Consider the following 13,951-nt stretch of genomic DNA (forward strand, 5'->3'; position numbering starts at 1 on the left):
GGCTAACTCAGTTGCTCTCCATGGTCAGCTGGCAGCTCGCCTGTGCTGTGTGGTCTCCATGGCCTTGCTCACACTGCCGGCTGATCTAAGGGGGCCTCAGCTGGATCTGTTCATCTTGGCTCCACATGGTGTCTCATGCTCCAGCAGGCTAGCTAGCTCGGGCATCTTCACTAGGAAGTCTCAGGGTTCCAAAGAGCAGCAAGGAAGGGTGAGCCCCAGTGGACTCAAATCTCTGTTTACATCTCACTTTCTAATGTCCCAGTGACCAAACTAAACCTGGATTCAAAGGAGTGGAGAAAGAGACTCTACTGCCTGATGGTAGGTAACACAGAGTTATATTGCAAAGGAGACTGGATAAAGGGCCAGGAGGAATTTTTGTGGCCATTTTTGCAAACAATCTACCACACTGTGCTAGAGATAAAGATAACAAGGTACAGAGACCATCCTGCATGATCAAGGTAGAAACCTACAGAGGATATGGAAAGGACCTGGGGTTAGTCCTCCAATGTCAAAGACTCATGCCTAGTGCACCTGGGAGAAAGCTCTGGGCATCAGCATCCGTGCGCCTGATAAATCTCTGCCTTCTTGACCTTAGTTCAGGCTCCCTGTCCACCTGACCAATTACCACAACCTTCTACCTAATCCCCATCTCTGTTCGCATTCCCTCCTATCATGAATCCATGCTGTACCCAGAGGAAATCTTCTAAAATGCACTCGTTCCTCTCACAAAAGAAAATGATGCTCCCTACTTTTTATATTCGAAGAGGCCATGAGGTTGAGTGGTTAACACACATGCTTTGGAATCTAACAGGCCTACTTTCAAATCTGGCTTCAACAATTTACGTTATGGGTGAGTTTGAACAAGTTAATTACCCTTGATAAGCTGCCATTTCTCGTCTGGAATATGTGTGCTAAGGGTCTTGCACAACGCTGGCCACATAGTACCAGGCACCTTTGATGATGGTACATCCCTGGCTGTAGCAGAGGTAGAGTTCTGACCCAGAGGCAAGTATGGCCATAGCTTCCAAGGTGTACAATACAGAAGGGGATTGTTTCCTTTGTTAAGTTTTAACTTGCAACAGATAGAACCCTTGCTGCAAAGTCATTTATTTGTTGCCTCCGGGCACATATTTGGAAGGCTCACAGATAGAACCCTTGCTGCAAAGTAATTTATTTGTTGCCTCTGGGCTCATATTTGGAAGGCTCCCCTCTCTGTTCCAGGCCGATTTTCCAAACATTAACATATGTCAAAAGCTCACACAAAGCCGGGGATGTAAAATCTCTCTTCAGGAGAAGGAAAAGTGAGGGCAGTGCATGGAGCCAGGGGAGAGACAGGAGGCAAAACTCGAGCTAGCAGGGCGGGGTGAGGGAGCAGAAGTTAGATGACAGCAGAGCCCAGGGTGGGAGGGAGGGGATGGGGCTGCCAAGGGGGGAGTTTGGATTTGCCCAATGAGAGTGTCAGCAACTATTCTTCAAACCCCACCTTCTTTTTAAATTTTTTATACATTTATTTATTTATTTCTGGCTGCTTTGGGTCTCTGTTGCTGCTCACAGGCTCTCCCTAGTTTTAACTGCCCCTCATTTGTTCACAACCAAAGGTTCAGATACAACCTCTGCAGCAGCCACTGTGTGGGTTGCTGGGAACACGAAGATAAACAACACAGAATTCCTGCATTCCTGCCCTCCATGAGCCTGTATTCTATGGTGGTGGGGGAGGGGAGGAGGGGCACACACTCAGTGAGATGATCACAGGGCACTGGCCTCTGCCCGCTTGCCCACACTGCTTCCACCACTTCAAGGAATCCCTGCCCCTTCCTTTGGACGAGGTGGGACATTTGCATTCTCAACAAATCAGTGATTAGAGGGGACACAGGAAGTGCTAGGCTGCCAGGCCAGTGAGGATGCCAAGAGATTGTGGCAGGAGAAAGCTGATGAGGAACCCAACAAAGGGAGACACAGCAAGGATGGGGTGGAAACAATGGATGCAGGAAGTATTAAGAAGGTCGCGTGAAGAGTGAACAGCACACTTGGTGGCTGGTCGGCAGGGGTGAGAAGACACAGGAAGAGCTGCTAGTAGTGATGGGCTTGGTGGCTGCGCAGGCTCAAGCCTGGGGCATTGGAGGTGAACTGAATCATACGTAGAGCACAGAGCCCTCTGCAAATGCAAACCTTTAACCAGCTAATAGGAATCTACTGAAAAGTGAAAGAAATAATTACCACCAAGCTGCAGTTCAATACATCCCAGGTTCATTGCTCTGACTGGGTTGAACTTTGAGATGCAAGACATTGTCACTGCCAGGGAGGAGGTGGAGGTTACCCTGGGATTAAGATTCCTACAACCTGAATGCTTCAGACTTTTGTCAAAGACAAAAGAAAGAGGCATACTTATGTTTAACCAGAATTCTATTAAACTTCTTCTTTAAACATGAAAACTATGCATCTTAAAAATATGACAGTATCTAAGGAAGAGAAACTCAGGATGCTTCCTGGAAATGCACAGAAACAAACGTTGCAAACACTTTTGCACAAACTGGGCGTGATGAGACCCTAGAAAGCCCTTGAATGCTCACAGGAGAGAAAGTTTGAGCCCCAAGCGACAGCTGAGGAAACCGAGATCCAGGTGACGTGAGTTGCTCAAGATTTCACCCCTAACTGCTGGAGACAGACTCCCAGGTTGGGGTCTTCCTATGACGCAGGATAGCAGAGGGGTCAAGGGCATGAGACCTACGTGAGTCCAAAGCCAGACATCTTGGGCCCTGACAGCCATGTGTCCAGCCTGTTTCCTCCAGTTGGGACCTTAAGAGAAGATGCAATCTTCGTTCACTTCCTGTGATTCCCAACCTCAAGGGTTCCTCTTCACAGACTCCCTCACTTAACCGTCCTCATTCATTCATTCACTCACAATTAAAGGTCCGACTGTGCAGCAGACACCATGCGGGCTGCTGACTCAGCTCCACGAAGCCTCCCCTGTTAAACAGGAACCCGTGAGTACCTGCCTCTCTCCCAGGGGAGCTGGGACGAGTCAGCAGGATGAAGAAGGTGAAGCGCTTTCTACAGCACCTCCTGTGCAGGGAAAACTCAGTGAATGCTGCCTCTCATCATTCCCAGCCCCCTGCAGTCTCTGAGGTGGGAAGCCCAGCCTTCACGCACAGTGAGCGCTTCTGACACGACTGGCAAGGATGGGTGATGATCCTGGTCTGCGCCTGTGAACCACGTGGCCTGGGGTGGGGGGTGCGGCAGGTGAATTTCTGCACGAGGAGGAATACAGCAGAGAGGAGAAGGGGTCAGCAAAAGAGAAACGAGAGATCCTCTTGAAAAGGACTCTTTTTGGTCGCTTCAGACACACCCTTTCAGGGACAAAGAGGCAAAGGCTCCCTATAAACTTTGATACAGACACAAGGATGGTTTAGAGGCCAGGGCTCTACCAACAACTTTTTTTTTTTTTTAATTTTTTCCATTATAGTTTATTCCAAGAAACTGAATATAGTTCCCTGTGCTACACAGTAGGTCCTTGTTGTTTATCTATTTTATATATAGTAGTTTGTATCTGCTAATACCAAACTCCTAATTTATCCCGCCCCCACTTCCCCTTTGGTAACCATAAGTTTGTTTTCTATGTGTGTGAATCTGTTTTGTAAGTAAGTTCATTTGTATCATTTCTTTAGATTCCACATATAAGTCATAGCATGCTATGATATTTGTCTTTGTCTGACTTATTCACTTAGTATGATAATCTCTAGGTCCATCCATGTGGCTACAAACGGCATTATTTCATTCTTTTTTATGGCTGAGTAGTATTCCATTGCATATATATATATATATATATATATATATATATATATATATATCACATCTTCTTTAGCCATTCATCTTTAACCATTCATGGACATTTAGGTTGCTTCCATGTCTTGTCTATTGTAAATAGTGCTGCTACAAACACTGGCGTGCAAGTATCTTTGCAAATTATGGTTTTCTCTGGATATATGCCCAGGAGTGGGATTGCAGGATCATGCGGTAACTCTATTTTTAGTTTCTTGAGGTCCATACTGTTTTCCATAGTGGCTGCACCAATTTACATTCCCATCAACAGTGTAGGAGGGTTCCCTTTTCTCCACACCCTCTCCAGCATTTATTATTTGTAGATTTTTTTAATGATGGCCATTCTGACTGGTGTGAGGTGATACCTCATTGTACTTTTAAAAAATTTTTATTTTATTATTACTTTGTGTGTGTGTGGTATATGGGCCTCTCACTGCCGTGGCCTGTCCCATTGTGGAGCACAGGCTCCGGACACGCAGGCTCAGCAGCCATGGTCCATGGGCCCAGCCGCTCTGCGGCATGTGGGATCCTCCCGGACCGGGGCACGAACCCATGTTCCCTGCATCGGCAGGCAGACTCTCAACCACTGCGCCACCAGGGAAGCCCCCAAATTTTATTTTTAATTAATTAATTTTTTTCAAATATTGAGGGTTTTTTTAACATCTTTATTGGAGTATATTGCTTTATAATGGTATGATAGTTTCTGCTGTATAACAAACTGAATCAGCTATACATGTACATATATCCCCATATCTCTTCACTTTTGCATCTCCCTCCCACCCCTCTAAGTGGACACAAAGCACTGAGCTGATCTCCCTGTGCTACGTGGCTGCTTCCCACTAGCTATCTATTTGACATTTGGTAGTAGACATATGTCCATGCCACTCTCTCACTTCTTCCCAGCTTAACCTTCCCCCTCCCTGTGTCCTCAAGTCCATTCTCTATGTCTGGGTCTTTATTCCTGTCCTATCCCTACATTCTTCAGAGCAATTTTTTTTTTTTTTCAGATGCCATATATATGTGTTAGCATATGGTATTTGTTTTTCTCTTTCTGACTAACTTCACTCTGTTCGACAGCCTCTAGGTCCATCCACCTCACTACAAATAACTCAATTTCGTTTCTTTTTATGGCTGAGTAACATTACATTGTATATATGTGCCACATTTTCTTTATCCATTCATCTGTAGACGGACACTTCAGTGGCTTCCATGTCCTGGCTATTGTAAATAGAGCTGCAATGAACATAGTGGTACATGACTTTTTTTGAATTATGGTTTTCTCAGGGTATATGCCCAGTAGTGGGATTGCTGGGTTGCATGGTCGTTCTATTTTTAGTTTTTAAAGGAACCTCCATAATGTTCTCCATAGTAGCTATATCAATTTACATTCCCACCAACAGTGTAAGAGGGTTCCCTTTTCTCCACACCCTCTCCAGCATTTATTGTTTGTAGATTTTTGATGATGGCCATTCTGACAGGTGTGAGTTGATACCTCATTGTACTTTTGACTTGCATTTCTCTAATGATTAGTGATATTGATCATCCTTTCATGTGTTGTTTGGCAATCTGTACATCTTCTTTGGAGAAATGTCTATTAGGACTTCTGCCCATTATTGGATTAGGTTGTTTGTTTTTTTGATATTGAGCTACATGAGCTGCTTGTAAATTTCAGAGATTAATCCTTTGTCAGTTGCTTCATTTGCAAATATTTTCTCCCATTCTGAGGGTTGCCTTTTCATCTTGTTTATGGTTTCCTTTGCTGTGCAAAAGCTTTTAAGTTTCACTAGGTCCCATTTGCTTATTTTTGTTTTTATTTCCATTTCTTTAGGAGGTGGGTCAAAAAGGATCTTGCTGTGATTTATGTCATAGAGTGTTCTGCCTATGTTTTTCTCTAAGAGTTTTATACTGTTTGGACTTACATTTAGGTCTTTAATCGATTTTGAGTTTATTTTTGTGTATGGTGTTAGGGAGTGTTCTAATTTCATTCTTTGACATGTAGCTGTCCAGTTTTCCCAGCACCACTTATTGAAGAGGCTGTCTCTTCTCCCTTGCATATTCTTGACTCCTTTATCAAAGATGAGATGACCATATGTGTGTGGGTTTAGGCCTGGTCTTTCTATCCTGATTCATTTATCTATATTTCTTTTTCTGTGCCAGTGCCATATTGTCTCAATTACTGTAGCTTTGTAGTATAGTCTGAAGTCAGGGGGCCTGATTCCTCCAGCTCTGTTTTTCCTTCTCAAGATTTCTTTGGCTATCCGGGGTATTTTGTGTCTCCATACAAATTTTAAGATTTTTTGTTCTAGTTCTCTAAAAAATGCCACTGGTAATTTGATAGGGATTGCATTGAATCTGTAGATTGCTTTGGGTAGTATAGTAATTTTCACAATATTGATTCTTCCATTCCAAGAACATGGTATATCTCTCCATCTGTTTGTATCATCTTTAATTTCTTTCATCAGTGTTCTACAGTTTTCTGCATACAGGTCTTTTGTCTCCTTAGGTAGGTTTATTCCTAGGTATTTTATTCTTTTTTGTTGCAATGCTAAATGGGAGTCTTTACTTAATTTCTCTTTCAGATTTTTCATCATTAGTGTATAGGAATGCAAGAGATTTCTGTTAATTCTGTATCTTACAACTTTACCAAATTCACTGATTAGTCCTAGTAGTTTTCTGGTAGCCTCTTTAGGATTCTCTATGTACAGTATCATGTCGTCTGCAAACAGTGACAGCTTTACTTCTTCTTTCCCGATTTACACTCCTTTTATTTCTTTTTCTTCTCTGATTGCTGTGGTTAAAACTTCTAAAACTATGTTGAATAACAGTGGTAAGAGTGGGCAACCTTGTCTTGCTCTTGATCTTAGGGGAAATGGTTTCAGTTTTTCACCATTGAGAACGATGTTGGTTGTGGGTGTATCATATATGGCCTTTATTTTGCTGAGGTAGGTTCCCTCTGTGCCTATGTTCTGGAGGGTTTTTATCATAAATGGGTGTCGAATTTTGTCAAAAGCTTTCTCTGCATCTGTTGAGATGATCATATGGTTTTTCTCCTTCAATTTGTTAATATGGTGTATCACATTGATTGATTTGCGTATATTGAAGAATCCTTGCATTCCTGGGATAAACCCCACTTGATCATGGTGTATGATCCTTTTAATGTGCTGTTGGATTCTGTTTGCCAGTATTTTGTTGAAGATTTTTGCATCAACATTCATCAGTGATACTGGCCTGTAGTTTTCTTTCTTTGTGACATCTTTGTCTGGTTTTGGTATCAGGGTGATGGTGGCCTCGTAGAATGAGTTTGGGAGTGTTCCTCCCTCTGCTATATTTTGGAAGAGTTTGAGAAGAATAGGTGTTAGCTCTTCTCTAAATGTTTGATTCAGTTTGCCTGTGAATCCATCTGGTCCTGGGCTTTTGTTTGTTGGAAGATTTTAAATCACAGTTTCAATTTCAGTGCTTGTGACTGGTCTGTTTATGTTTTCTATTTCTTCCTGGTTCAGTCTTGGAAGGTTGTACTTTTCTAAGAATTTGTCCATTTCTTCCAGGTTGTCCATTTTATTGGCATAGAGTTGCTTGTAGTAATCTCTCATGATCCTTTGTATTTCTGTAGTGTCATTTGTTACTTCTCCTTTTTCATTTCTAATTCTATTGATTTGAGTCTTCTCCCTCTTTTTCTTGATGAGTCTGGCTAATGGTTTATCAATTTCATTTATCTTCTCAAAGAGCCATCCTTTAGTTTTATTGATCTTTGCTATCATTTCCTTCATTTCTTTTTCATTTATTTCTGATCGGATCTTTATGATTTCCTTCCTTCTGCTAACTTTTGTGGGGGGCGTTGTTCTTCTTTCTCTAATTCCTTTAGGTGTAAGGTTAGGTTGTTTATTTGAGATGTTCCTTGTTTCTTGAGGTAGGATTGTATTGCTCTAAACTTACCCTTTAGAACTGCTTTTGCTGTATCCCATAGGTTTTGGGTCGTCGTGTGTTCATTGTCATTTGTTTCTAGGTATTTTTTGAGTTCCTCTTTGATTTCTTCATTGATCTCCTGGTTATTAAGTAGTGTATTGTTTAGTTTCCATGTATTTGTATTTTTTACAGATTTTTTTCTGTAATTGATATCTAGTCTCATACTGTTGTGGTCAGAAAAGATACTTGATACTGTATCTATTTTCTTTAAATTACCAGGGCTTGATCTGTGATCCAAGATATGATCTATTCTGGAGACTCTTCCATGAGCACTTGAGAAGAAAGTGTTTTCTGTTGTTTTTGGATGGAATGTCCTATAAATATCAATAAAGTCCATCTTGTTTAATGTATCATTTAAAGTTTCCTTATTCCTTTTCATTTTGGATGATCTGTCCATTGGTGACAGTAGGGTGTTAAAGTCCCCTACTATGATTGTGTTACTGTCAGTTTCTCCTTGTATGGTTATTAGTATTTGCCTTATGTATTGAGGTGCTCCTATGTTGGGTGCATAAATATTTACAATTGTTATATCTTCTTCTTCTTGGATTGATCCCTTGATTATTATGTAGTGTCCTTTTTTGTCTCTCATAATATTCTTTATTTTAAAGTCTATTTTATCTGATATGAGAATTGCTACTCCAGCTTTCTTTAGCTTTCCATTTGCATGGAATATCTTTTTCCATCCCTTCACTTTCAGTCTGTATGTGTCCCTAGGTCTGAAGTGGGTCTCTTGTGGACAGCATGTATATGGGTCTTGTTTTTGTATCCATTCAGCCAGTCTGTGTCTTTTGGTTGGAGCATTAAATCCATTTACATTTAAGGTAATTATCAATGTGTATGTTCCTATTACCATTTTCTTATTTGTTTTGGGTTTGTTATTGTAGCTCTTTTCCTTCTCTTGTGTTTCCTGCCTAGAGAAGTTCCTTTAGCATTTGTTGGAAAGCTGGTTTGGTGGTGCTGAACTCTCTTAGCTTTTGCTTGTCTGTAAAGGTTTAATTTCTCCACCAAATCTGAATAAGATCCTTACTGGATAGAGTAATCTTGGTTGTAGTTTTTTCCCTTTCATCACTTTAAATATGTCCTGCCACTCCCTTCTGGCTTGCAGAGTTTCTGCTGAAAGATGAGCTGTTAACCTTATGGGGATTCCCTTGTGTGTTATTTGTTGTTTTTCCCTTGCTGCTTTTAATATTTTTTCTTTGTATTTAAGTTTTGATAGTTTGATTAATATGTGTCTTGGCATGTTTCTCCTTGGATTTATCCTGTATGGGACTCTCTGTGCTTCCTGGATTCGACTGACTATTTCCTTTCCCATATTAGGGAAGTTTTCAATTATAATCTGTTCAAATATTTTCTCAGTCTCTTTTTTTCTCTCTTCTCCTGTGACCCCTATAATTCGAATGTTGGTACATTTAATGTTGTCCAAGAGGTCTCTGAGACGGTCCTCAATTCTTTTCATTCTTTTTTCTTTATTCTGCTCTGCAGTAGTTATTTCCATTATTTTATGTTCCAGGTCACTTTTCATTCTTCTCCCTCATTTATTCTGCTATTGATTCCTTCTAGAGAATTTTTAATTTCACTTATTGTGTTGTTCATCATTGCTTGTTTGCTCTTTAGTTCTTCTAGGTCCGTGTTAAACGTTTCTTGTATTTTCTCCATTCTACTTCCACGATTTTGGATCATCTTTACTATCATTATTCTGAATACTTTTTTCAGGTAGACTGCCTGTTTCCTCTTCATTTGTTAGGTCTGGTGAGTTTTTACCTTGCTCCTTTATCTGCTGTGTATTTCTCTGTCTTCTCATTTTATTTAACTTACGGTGTTTGGGGTCTCCTTTTCACAGACTGCAGGTTCATAGTTCCTGTTGTTTTTGGTGTCTGTCCCCAGTGCATAAGGTTGATTCCGTAGGTTGTATAGGCTTCCTAGTGGAGGGGACTGGTGCCTGTGTTCTGGTGGATGAGGCTGGATCTTGTCTTTCTGGTGGGCAGGACCGCATCCAGTGGTGTGTTTTGGGGTGTCTGTAGCCTTATTATGATTTTAGGCAGCCTCTCTGCTAATGGGTGGGGTGGTGTTCCTGTCTTGCTAGTTGTTTGGCATGGGGTGTCCTCCACTGGAACTTGCTGGTCGTTGAGTGGAGCTGGGTCTTAGCATTGAGATGGAGATCTCTGCGAGAGCTCTCACCAATTGATATTACATGGGTCGTGAGGTCTCTGGTGGTCCAATGTCCTGAACTCAGCTGTCCCACCTCAGAGGCTCAGGCCTGACACATGGCCAGAGCACCACCACCCTGTCAGTCACACGGCCAGGTACATGGGGCGTTTCTTGCCTTTTGGGAAGTAGAAGTCTTCTGCCAGCATTCAGCAGGTATTCTGTAGGAGTTGGTCCACATGTAGATGTATTCTTGATGTATTTGTGGGGAGGAAAGTGATCTCCACGTCTTACTCCTCCACCGTCTAGAAGGTCCCGCTCCCCAACAAACTTTTTAAACTTCATCTCGAAGGGCCAACTAGGTGTCCCTCTGAGGGTGTCTGCTTATCTATTGCCGTGTAATAAACCACCTTTCCCAAAATCTACTAATGTAACCAGCAACTCCTTCACATGCTCACGGATCCTGGGGTATGGAATTCAGACAGAGCACAGAGGGGATTATTTATCTCGGCTCCACAACATTGGGACTTCTGCTAGAAAGATTCAAATGGCCAGGAGTGACTTGGATTCATCTGAAGTCTTCTTTATTCATGTGTCTGCACCTTGATAGGATGATTGAACGACTAGGCTCAGCTAGGATGGTCTGTTGGAACAGATGGCCTTTCCAACTTGTTGGCCCCAGAGCTCCCAGATATAGTATTCTAGTGAAGAAGGTGGAAGTTACATGGCCATTATGATCTAGTTTTGAAACTTATGTAGTGTCACTTCTGCCATATTCTGTTGGTTGAAGTAGTCATAACCCACCCAGATTCAAGGGTCAAGGACACAGGCCCCATCTTTGGAAAGGAGGAATGTCAAAGAATTTGGATCCATGTGTTAATACTTTCACTGCGGTTGTTCTAGTGCCTCTCAAGGGATTCAACAACCTCTGAGGTGGAGTTGGTGAATCTTTCACAACTGCCTTGGTATTGAAGAACTCAGAGGATGTTTAGGGAACTTCTACCCCTATACTGTAGAGATGAGGGTCCTTAGGCCAGAGGAGGGAGTTGAGGAGTGGAGCTTGATGTAGAACAGTTGAGGAAACTGGGGCCAAGAGCAAGAGCTTGCCCCACAAGTGATGGCACACTTGCATTTTCCATCATTCATGATATTTAGGAGAATTTGGACATCTGCATCTCCTGGATAAAATGCAAAACCAATTTTGGCCTTTTTTTTTAAAGATTTTTTTGATGTGGATGATTTTTAACGTCTTTATTGAATGTGTTACAATATTGCTTCTGTTTCATGTTTTGTTTTTTTTTTGGCCCCAAGGCATGTGGAATCTTAGCTCCCCCATCAGGGATCGAGCCCACACCTCCTGCACTGGAAGGCTAAGTCTTAACCACTGGACTGCCAGAGAAGTCCCTTTAGCCTTTTGTTGTAAACTTTTCCACCCTATTTCTTGTAACCTTTTCCACCCTATTTCTTGCCATTAGTTGTAGGATGCAGTCAGAGGCCGAAAGACAATGAAGAACCATGTGATGGGATAAGTGTGTGGATCAGCTCAGGACCTGGATATTGTTACTCATTATAAACGTGACCCCAGGATCTAGAAAGAAGGGACTGCTCATGAAACCAGACCCACACGCACGCTATTTGTAGTAAACATTCCACAGAGACAGATAGATACGCTTAAGTTACTTTTGGGTAAATTTCATAAGGTGAATTGAATCCATTCAACTAATATTTGTGTTTTCCCTAGAAGATTCTAGTGAATAAACACCTCTAGACATTGCTGAGGCAGGAAGACAGCTTAGACATTTGAATCAAGATGCTAGCAACCAGGGTTTGCAAGCCAAGCAAGCTGTTCCAGAAGGGTCCTAAATAAGGCCTTTCCTTTTTCGAGTGGGCTGCTCTTATATACAGCAGACAGGAGAGGGACCAAGAAAAGTCTTTATAAACAATTTAGTGTCGTTACTTCTTACAAACACAGTGAGGTTTCATCTTCCTCAAAGGGAGGATCCTGGCTCATTCTGGAAATTTATAAGAGGGCACTAAATGTTCTACAGTCTGGCAACATCTCCATGGCCTTCACACTTCCTAGAAGATCCTACCTACTGCCATCCCATCAGACTACGAGATCTTGAGGGCTGATTCTAGGCCATTCATTCGTTGCTAATCCCCACAGTGTACGACAAAGGAACAGACACACAGTAGGAGCTGGATTAAGTAAAACGTCTTTGCTGGGTAATTAAATGTGAAAAGTCCTGGCACACAGTGGGCAGTGACTGTGAGTTGAACCTGAGGAGTCATTTGCTGAGAGAATCCTTGCATTTTGAGTTATAAAGGGCATTTATACATTAAGGGGTAACCTGGACAAAGAAGGGGAGGGCCAGAAGAGAAAAGAAGAGGCCAGAATAATGAGCCCAACCTTGCAATTCTCTCAATAATAAGGCAGAGGCCCCAGGAGGCAGGCAGAGCAGGAGAAAGAGGTTGCCTGGTGTTTTGGGGAGAGAAAAGCTTAAGTGCCAATAATTACCCTCCAGAGGCTGAATGTTCCCAATCTAACTAAGGGCACCAGGGGAGCATATCCCAGACCTTCTTCAAGTACAGAGGGGACACTTTGGTTTCCAGTTACACACTTTAAGGCTATGGTCACGAGGGATTCTCTCTAACGCTTTCTGTTGCTTGAAAAAATACTGCCTTCCAATTTACTTTTCCAGAGGACAGAGCAATTTTCTTACCTACCGCTTCCTGTCAGTGGTAAGATGGTGGAATTGTCTAACAGGGAAATGAAGAGAATTTAGAAACATGGAATGCATGTGTATATATGTATGTGTGTGTATACATGTATATACACACATATAAACATGCAGGATATTACATTCTAGCAATGGCTGTATTTATAATCTTCCTTCGGGTGGAGATAGAGATTCTTGCATTCTTGCATTCCTTCATAGATTTTAAGTGCCTACTATGTGCCAGTTATCATGTTATCTGCTAGGGCTTCAGAGATAAACGAGACATAGCAATAGTACATGACCTACAGTCAGTTGCAGATTAGAAGTGAAAATAAAAAGACGATCGGAAAAATGGAAATGTGGGGAGGTTCGAAAATCCCTGAGTATCTCCTGAGGTCATGAGGCTCACACAGCCCTTTCCTATGTCCCAACAAGCGAGGAAAGTGTTGTTGAAGGTGATGTTGTATGATTTCTGGTAATTGTGTTGCCAGCAAGCGTGTTGTATAAGCTGACAGTGTGACCCCAAAACACAATAAAAATACAAGTATTTCTTTCACCTTTCGACTTGGTTCTAGAACCTGATTAAAGGACTCTTGGTGTGAAGCCTAAACGCGTAGGGGAGAGAATTTTGTTTGTGGCCACAAAGACCTTACTTCACACTGTTGTAGCCATGGGATCTTGACAGAGTAACCTGAACTCTGCATCTGAGTTTCAACAACTTGAAAATAGTAATAATAGTACCTACCTCACATCGTTGCTGCATTAGAGGACAAACATATACAGGTGTCTGAGGTATAATGAGTGTTGTATTAAGTAGTTCTTTTCCACTTATAAATGTTTCTGTAACGCTATGATTGCAATTCTCTTAAACAATTAGTATATGATGCCAAAAATGTAAATGAGTTGGAAATAGAGGTATTAGCCCAAACAGATAGCAAAAATATAGTAAAATAAAGTTCAGCCTGAAAGCCCAAAGGCTTCTTGGGCTTTGCTTCCTATCAGTCGTCCTTAGTGATTTAAAATGGAATCACTTGCAAAACAATTGGTAAAAGGGTGATAATTTTTCATGCTCAGGAAAGATGACCCATTTGGAGCTTCAAAATTGACAGAAAGAAGCCGTGTTGTCAATATGACAGCAACACAGCCCATAATTGATCCGGTCTCAGTGCCTTTGTCTGCTGGGAAATCTCTGGAGTCCGTTCCCAGCACCTTAAAAGATAAAGGTTGACCTTGCCCCTCTTGCCTAAATAATAATTTATAGCTGTGTAAACATTTACCACAACAATTACAGGTCGGCCTAATGA

General features: G+C 41.8%; 1 long non-coding RNA gene across 2 annotated transcripts in view; it reads right to left on the bottom strand.

Moving 5' to 3' along the window:
* Positions 1–13,951, bottom strand: part of LOC136793009 (uncharacterized) — a 248,421-nt gene that overhangs the window by 65,471 nt on the left and 168,999 nt on the right. The window lies entirely within an intron of this gene.

Source organism: Kogia breviceps, chromosome 18 (genome assembly GCF_026419965.1).
Source record: "Kogia breviceps isolate mKogBre1 chromosome 18, mKogBre1 haplotype 1, whole genome shotgun sequence".
NCBI classification, from domain to species: domain Eukaryota; kingdom Metazoa; phylum Chordata; class Mammalia; order Artiodactyla; family Physeteridae; genus Kogia; species Kogia breviceps.